This window comes from Mastomys coucha, unplaced genomic scaffold (assembly GCF_008632895.1).
Source record: "Mastomys coucha isolate ucsf_1 unplaced genomic scaffold, UCSF_Mcou_1 pScaffold15, whole genome shotgun sequence".
Classification (NCBI taxonomy): Eukaryota; Metazoa; Chordata; class Mammalia; order Rodentia; family Muridae; genus Mastomys; species Mastomys coucha.
Genome location: NW_022196897.1, coordinates 161,271,325 through 161,280,020, shown reverse-complemented (window position 1 = coordinate 161,280,020; position 8,696 = coordinate 161,271,325). Strand labels below are relative to the sequence as shown.

At 48.3% G+C, this 8,696-nt stretch overlaps 1 long non-coding RNA gene across 1 annotated transcript in view; it reads right to left on the bottom strand.

The window, feature by feature from the left end:
• Positions 1–95: 95 nt before the first annotated feature.
• Positions 96–8,696, bottom strand: part of LOC116091507 — a 15,148-nt gene continuing 6,547 nt past the window's right edge. The window contains exons 2-4 of the long non-coding RNA XR_004119055.1: positions 6,785–6,876; positions 2,790–4,437; positions 96–1,843 (exon numbers count right to left, since the gene is read on the bottom strand). This is a non-coding gene — a long non-coding RNA (uncharacterized LOC116091507). The remainder of the gene's footprint in view (positions 1,844–2,789; positions 4,438–6,784; positions 6,877–8,696) is intronic.

Genomic DNA, 8,696 nt, shown 5'->3' with positions numbered 1-8,696 from the left:
AAATCCACCTGCCTCTGCCTCCCAAGTGCTGGGATTAAAGGCGTGCACCACCACTGCCCGGCATAGTTTGGTTTTTTAATATAAATTTTAAGCTATGAGGGCTAAGAGAAAGGTTTAATGGAAGGAAGACCCAACCAGGAGCAGGATGCAGGCCGCTCCGAGAGCCCCTCGCATCTTCTTGGATAGAGTTTTGCTGAGTTGGAAGTTGTTCTTCAGAGGTGCCTAAAGCTCCTTGTAAGCTCACAGCGTGTCCTTGAGGGCGGTGTCCAGCTAGGACTGTAGCTGATAAGGTTAGTGGAGATCAGAGGACGTGGAGAAGCAGGCCATCTGCACTGTAACAAAGTTAACACTCTTGTTTGAGATTCCCAGAAAATGTCTGGGGGAAGGAAGGAGGCTCAAGGTCATATAGATTCAGGCCTTGAGACTGGATCATTGCTGTCTTAACATAAAATATCTCTGCATGAAAGGAATGCTGTGTTGGCAGCCTTCACAGCAAATGATAATATCGCTGGAATTCTTGTTTCTCCGCTGCCAAAGGACTTCATGTGGATTCTCTGGGGTGATGGGGTTCTTCTCCCTTCTCATATCCCTACAGTGTCTTCATCTTTCTGTCCTGCTGCCCACAGTGTAGAGACGAAAGTTTGTTCTTCCAGTAGCCTGCTAGTCAACATCTGGGCCTAGTGAACTACACGGTCTCTGTCGTAGCCCCTCAGTGCTGTCCTCAAAGTTCCTGTGAGCAAATGGACATGGGTTGGTGACAGTCAGGCTTTATTCACAAAACAGGCTTTAGGGGATAGTTTGGCAATTCCTTCTGTAGAGTTTGCAGTGTGTGTGTGTGTGTGTGTGTGTGTGTGTGTGTGCACGCACGTGTGTGTGTATGTACACGTGTGCCTTTCGGTTTACTTCATTTGTTTGAACAGTTAATAAGAATTCTCATATGTCTATATACTTGGAAAGACATGTCTTGGTGAGCCTTCGCATTACCACTAATATTTCTAAAGATCTTTGACCTGTCCAGACAGCTTACATGAACTTGACACAGACTTATTCAGTCTAAACCCACAGACTTCAGATGGTTCATGTATATTCAAATTTGATGAGGACCCGATGGCAACAGAATGCATGTGAACCAACCAAGGATCTACTTCTGTCTCTGTCTTGAAAACTTGGGCAAGTACCCCACACAAGTTTTCATTGTTTCCGGCCTGGAATCAGGGACTACACATTAATATACCTACAGGATCCTGGCAGGTGAGGTGCACGTGAGGCAGGACCCTAAATAAGGGGTGGGCATGAGCAGGATGGACCAAAACGTACGTACCCAGTCTGGTGCATGATAGCAACTGCCCTACCTGAAGACAGAGCCACTGTTCTCTGGCTTCTCATGAGACATTATTTAGTTGAAATTAGTGTGTGTGTGTGTGTGTGTGTGTGTGTGTGTGTGTGTGTGTGTGTGTGCGTGTACGTGTGCGCATGTGCGTGTGCCTGTGCCTGTGCATGTGTGTGTGTTTCTGGGACAAAAAGGACTAGGGTCTTTGTAGATTCTGGGTCTTCATCCTTTAGCCTGTCGAGTACTAGAGTTCCAGGCATTTGACCTTGTGCCCACGTATTCCAATTTCTGAATGTAAACAATTCAATGGAAGGGAGTGACTTTGACACCCATGAAGCAGATATGGCCCCAGTCTTCAACCTCCACAGAGGCACAGCAGAGGTCACAATGCAGACAGTATGGAAGGGTCTGTCAGGCTCCCACCATGAGCTCCTGGGAAGGTCAACCAGCCTTTGTGATGATCTCTAGCAGTTTGCCCCTGCCAGCTGGGCAAGGGGTCCCCATGGTGTTGATCTGTTTACCAAGACAGAGGAAGAGTTTGTGATCATTGCTCAAGAAAACTCTGGAAAGCAGCACAAGGAACAATTCTTTCCTCTACCATGGCCCCATCTGCTTCATTTGAGAGCATGTGCGCCATTCCATATGTTGCTAGCATCCCGATCCCTCTGCTAAGCCCATTGGCCTCCTCCCTGGGGCACATAGAGAACATGACTGGCTAGGGATTCTTAGCTTTCTTGTACTGTGTTAAGTTCATTAAATCCTGCACTTTCCCCCAACCTCCAATAAATTATCTTTTTCCTTCTCCCACTCCCCTACTTCATGGGGAGAAGATTTTCTTGAAATAATTTCCCACCGTTTCTCTTTTATTTTTAATTTCGTTAGGGGGCCCAGCCAGCTGTGCAGCCCGGCCACTTTCCCAGCCTTGTGTGAGCATCATTTTACATAGTTCTGCTCAGGTCCAAGAAAACCAAACAAAGCCTAATCCTCCTGGAGAGAGCCAGGCCTCCCAACAGATGCATGGGTGTCTCCCCCAGCAGCCTTCCAAAGGAGCAGCCAGGAACACCTCCCTCACTGCTGGGCTCAGCAGTTTCTTCCAAGGGTCCTGGATACGTGGCCCCCAAAGGAGGGTTGATCCTCAGACAGATTCTACTAGACTTCCCACAAAGATCACTGCAGCTTAGTGGTGTAAAAACAGACCCCAGAACCACCAGCCACCACAGAGAGACCAAGCTCTCCTTCCCACAGTGGCTGCTTCTCCCAGACCTCCCCTTCTCCATCTTCTCAGCTGGCCTTCTGCCTTATGGTCTCCACAGACCAGCTAGAACAGCAGCAGCAAGCAACAGAGCAATGAGCTTTCTGGAACTGGTCTCCAGGTATCTGGAGTTATCTCAGCAGAGGGTAACAAGAAGGTAGCTAATTCAGTGCCTAAGAATGTGGATCCCACCCAGTAAGGCCTTACCATAGACTTCCTGACCCAACACACAGCAAACGAGCAGTCCTAGGTTTCCCAGAGCCTGCTTCTTTCTTCTTCTCTTTGAATGTCTTTATTGGCGGCTCAGGGAAGTGGGCTCCTTCTACTCCATGATCTTTTCAGTTTCTTCTTTACATCTATCCGTGGCATTCATCTCTGATTACCCAGAATTCTCCATAATCCTGGGAACATCTTTGACCCTGGTGGAAGCTCAACAGTCAAAGTCAAGCCACCTTCAGGAACCCTAGGAGTTTCCAAGACTGACCACTCAAACCCACAGCCAGTGAGAGAAAGAGGATTGAATCCTGGGAACAATGTTAGCAAGACTTGGTGGTAACAGTCTCCCCCATGGGCCTTAGCCATGGCTGGGGGTAACAGTCCTTCCATGAGCCTAGAACATGACACTGCCACTTCTTGGCCTCTGAATACCGCTGTAGTGTCCGGTGGAGATCCGCTAGCTTTCAAAACTTCCAGCCAAAGGGGAAATCTCAATCTTGTATAGCTTTTATCCTTAAAATACTTAATTAAAGTGTCCATCTAGGGTTATATGGCCAATCTCTGAAATATGACCACAGCTATAAAATTATCCTAACAATGTACTGCTGGATTAATTTGAAGAAGTTCTATACACAATCACTTCATGTAGCGGGGTGAAGGAGCCCAGGGAAACCAACATGTGAAATTCAATATAGTTGGACCAAAATGGCGATGGTCTCCTGGGTGGGAAACAAAGATCCTGTGCTGTATTCATACGGCAAGTGAAGTGTTGGTAAGATTCCCGCCTGTTATCCCAAACAAGTCAGGCTCAGGCACAGTCCCAACATGTCAAAGAGTAATAGTTAAAAGTCAAGGAAAAAATGTGTTGGGAAGAGGAGCAGAGAGGCTCCAGTGACCCCCTCAACCTGCCTTTGGGACAGGGGCATGAACTTTAGTTTAAATAGAGGATTAGAACATGGGACAGGAAGTGTACACCATTCATCAGTCTTGACCCTGGTGTGGTCCTGCCCATTATTGCCTCTGCTCTGCTCCTACAAGGTAGTTGACAAGCCAATAAGCTGTTACCATGTTAGTCTCTGGTATTCCCTTTGTTCCTGCAAAATGAATATTCAGCAGGGTGAAGTTTCCCTATCGTAGGTAAATGTTCTCATCCTGGTGATCTGCAGAGTCTGCAGTATCTGGAGTTCTCAGTAAAGTTCAGGTTAGTAGAATACATTATTTCCGGGTATGTATTCGGCCTCCCAGGGAGATGAGTTAGACATTCCTGAGTGACCTAACATGCCTGTCAAGGGTCAGAGTCTGACTCACAGTAAAGAAGACAGACCACTCACTGAAGGCAAAGGCGAAGGCTCCCAACCACTTCTAGGCCCTTATGGGCCTAAGTAAGAAGTCAGCACTTTGCAGGAAAAGTGGCAGCTGGGCACCTGCTGTACACCCCAGCACCCCCAGAAACACCTTCAGACCCGTGGTCTCAGAGCTGGCCAGCAGAGATTTCTGCTGTCACACACAGGAGGCATTTCTCAGTTGTGCTTCATGAAGACACGCAGCCAAGGTTCTCCAGCGAAGTAGCAGCCATTGAGGAGTCTCAGGTTCTCAAAGTCACTCCTAGCTTTGACCCTCACAGAACTGGGTTTGGGTTCTAGAAGCAAGAGGGAACGGAGGTAAGGACCATGCAAGAAGCTGGCAAGTAATGTGGTTCCTCTGGTGGCCTCGATGGAGTCTCCTGGCTTTATCTCCCATCCCAACATCTTCTGATGTGATGGTTAACTTAAAGCATTGATGGCATTGAAACCACTAGGACATTAATGACACACATATTTGGTTGTGCCCATCAGCGCTTTTCTAAAGAGGAGCAGAGACCTGTCCTGAACACTGGCAGCATTACCTGCTGGGCTAGGGTACCAAGCCCAATGAAAAGGAAGGTGGGACGGGCTTTCCCTTCTCAACTTCCTGACCTGCAGAGATGTTTGCAGGCAGCATCTCTGCCCACTGCCATAAAGCTGTCTGGTGCTGTGACTACCCCTTCGCACCGTGAGCTGCAGTCAGTCTTTTCTTCCCTTAATGTGTATCTCAGCACATACATGACCGTAACAATGAGAACAGGCTACACTTGACTTCATACAACCTTTCTAACAGATGATCTTGAAAGCTCAGATATTGCAAACTCCAGAAAAACATGGCAGCGGCGGGGGGGGGTGGAGGGTTGGGGGTGGTTTGAGATATCTTTCCGAGTGAAAGAGTTGAGTCTGAAAAAGAGACAGGCTACAGGATTCTGTCTACAAACAATGCTAGAAAATTTAAAGTTAGGGAGATGGTTCAAAGGTAAGGATGGGGAAGCACTTAGGTGGAGCACTCAGGTGGAGCACTGAATTGCTCTCCCACAGAGACCCCCTTCTGCGGGATGCATGGCATTACACAGATGTCAAAACCTATGGGATATGTAACACCAAGAGCCAGCCCTGTTGGTGACGATGGACTTGATCTACAATAATGACTCCATGTTGGCCATCAGCCACAACAAAGGCTTTACAAATCCAAAATGTCAGCCCAAGGAAAATGAGGAGGGTATAAGGTATTTGTGGAGAGCCATTATACACCATCCAACTTTTCTCTAATGTAAAACTGCTCTTAGAAAAACTCAAGTCTTGCCAGGCCTGGTGGCTGTGACTCCAATGAGTTGGAAGACTGAGGCAGGAAGATTGCAAGTTATTTTGGCCACAGAGTAAATTCATAGCCAGCTTGGGTGATTTAATGAGTAAATAAAATAAAGAGTAAGAAGACTGGGGATGCGGCTCGGTGGTAGAGCTTTGGCCTAGCATGCACAAAGCCCCAAGTTGAAACTCCAGTAGAAATCCAATGAAGTCTTGCAGAAGAGGCCTAGAGGCCGGCAGTTCACCTCTGTATCTCTGCTCCCTTCCAGGAGGCTCTTATCTGGCTTACCACAATTAATTATGTCATCCAATGAAACCTTCCTCATTACCCAGCATGAACTCACTCCAGGCCCCACATTCTCCTTGGCCCATGCCCTCCTTCTTTGGCCATACTCTTTCCTGGTTTCAGGCTTCATCTGTAAGTGGACTTCCTTAGTTTCACTGTTTCACTCGATCTAGTGATAAACCCAGGTCACAGCTCAGCAAGACTAGCCATGAAGGTTTCTTCCCAGGCATACAGGCCTCTTCAAAATATGGCCCAGTGCTCTCGCTTATCCTAGAATGGCTCACTTGCCTCAGTGGTTCTCAGAGAAGCCCCTGACTTCCCGTGCTACACCCTGGCACTCAGCATGGCATAGTCAGTCCTGGTGACAGACAGTGGCAACTTCTTACAGAACACCACACAGGTAACAGAGAGCCTGGGACAGAAGTAAGACTGTATCCTCAGCCATGGCGACCTGCCTCTTCCAGTCAGCCATGCTTCCTGACCCAAAGGCTCCACAGCCTCTCCAAAGAGCGCCACCAGCTGGAGACATGGGCCGCAGGGCTGTGAAGGGCATTCTAGTAAAACCCTAGTAGTCATCTCTGGGTGTCAGCTTGAGCCCCACCTCCCCCCAACCCCAGTGCCTGGATGAAAAGAGAAGACAGATGTTTCAGTCATTGCCATTCAGCATCTGAGCCTGTAGGGTGGTCACAAGAGCCCTATCCAGAAGGGCCAATTGTGTAGTACTGCTGAGGACTTCAAAGTTAGGATAGACACCTCTAAATGCGATCATGATTTGTACCCTCCTGGCCCCACCACCAGAGTCTCCACAGCTGGAAACTTCATCCCTTTGTTATCCTTAGCTCCCTTTCAAAGGTGGTCATGAGTCTCCTCCACCCCTGTAAAATAGCATTTCCTGTTCTAAGGTGGGTTTGAATACTCAATTTAAGCATTTGCTTTGAGTGGGGAGTAGGTCTGCAGAGATAGCTCATGGCTCAGTCAATAAAGCTTCTGCCACATAAGCATGAAGACCTTGTACTCAGGTAAGAAAAGATAGGTGTAGTGGTCTGCACCTGTGATCCCAGTGAGGAGGCAGGCAGAGCAGCTTCCCTGGGGCTTGATGGCCAGCCAACCAAGCTTAGCTCCAGATTCAGTGAGAGGATATCTAAAAAAAAAAAAAGTGAACAATGAAGAAAGACACCTGATATTGACTTCTGACCTCCAAAGGCATGTGCACATGTGCATGCGTGCGCGCGCACACACACACACACACACACCCATCCATCCTTCCTTCCTTTCTGGTGATCCAGTGATAGGACCTTTCAAAACAATATTAATGTTCATATGTAGCCTTTATTAAAGGCTTTATTCTAAAAATCATAAACCCTGAGAATAAGGAATTAATTATGCGTTGGAAAAGTCAGGATGGACTCAGGAGTGGGTAGAGCCCAAGCCCTAACCTTAAAGTTCCAAACTCCATGACGAGGACTTGGCACATATGACAAGGCCTAAGACTTATCAGAGCAGCAGCAATTGCAGGACTCTGATTTATACAGCCTGCACCCAGCAGGTCCTTTGAAGATGGAAGGTGGTGCCCTGGGCCTAGGGTGCAAGCAAGGAAAGACTAGAAAAAAACAAAAGCAAACATTTTTTCCCGAGGCCTCCAGGGGGCGCTCTCTTGCAGCTGCTTGGCTCCTAGGAACTTGGACCTCTGCAAAGGGGATGGTGTTGGCAGTAAAATAACAGATTTGTGGTATCTCAAGCCCTTCCATCTGTAGTTCTCCAAACTGTGGCATGGAGAGACCAATACATGTGTCTATTTGCGAGAATTCATTGGTATACATTCCCAGTCTCTGGGTCTGGCTTTTTGGTCAGTGCCCAACACCAATGGCTACTCTAGGGTTTTTAGTGGGGTTCTCTGAATACAGTGGGGGTGTTCAGAGCATCTTGGACACAGAGTGAACAGAAATCAGGCCTGTGGTGACCACCGGAAGTATCATTAGCCTTTGCTCCATACTTCCCAGAGGTACCTACTGCCATGTAAATGCTGTAGTTCAGAACAAAACTGTACGAATTAATAAACTGTTGTTTCTGTGTTACTTAACTGTGCAACACATTCCCAGAGAAGCACCCAGAAACACTGTCTACCTACAGGAGTTAAGAGTGGGTGCTTTTCTTAAGGGAGGACCGGTTTCTGGAGTGGGCTATGGGTGCCTAGGCTGTGGTGCCTCGGGCATGCGGGTGATGGAGGGTGAAGTTCCCCCCAGCCACGGTCCCTTCCTCCCATGTTAAATGCAAACACATGTCAGAGGCAGAACCAGCAGAGGGGCTGCTGAAACCGGAGCCCTTTGAGTACGGCTCGGCAGGTCTGGGGGTGAGAGCTCTTGTGAGCCTTTGAAATTTCCCAGGCAGAGGCTGCAGCAGGAGTTCAGGGTGGTTGATTAGCTGGAAGGAAAACAGAGGTGAGGAGAGACAGCTCTGGTAAACGATGCATCTCCCCTGGCCCCCTTACCCTCAAATCCTGGACTAATTTTCAGGAAACTTACCTCCTTAACTACCTAATTGTTGCTAAGTGACATTTGGAGAGCTCAAAGAGGCCTGGCCAGGGGTTCAGGGCCCCCCACCCCTCCCTCCCCACCCCTGGGGAGGCCCCAGGGCGGTGGGAGGAAAAAGTATGGCTCAGCTCAGGCGCCAGATCCTGGCCCTGCGAAGCTTTCCCACTCAATGGGGGTCAGCTGGGTCTCTCGGGAATTCAGAGGGGAGCAGATGCCAAGCGCTGGAAACCAGGAGATGAGAAAACTGCAGGCTGTGAGCGATTGCCTTGGAAACCAGGACTGGAAGGTTCTGGAACATTCGAATCCTTCCAGTGCAGCATCTCTAGATGGCACTAGAGCGCTTTCACAAGCCTCCTGCTGCAGACACTTTAATGGAAAAGGCTAGATTCTTTATTTTTTACTGCGCAACAAACTGCCTTTTTTTTTTTTT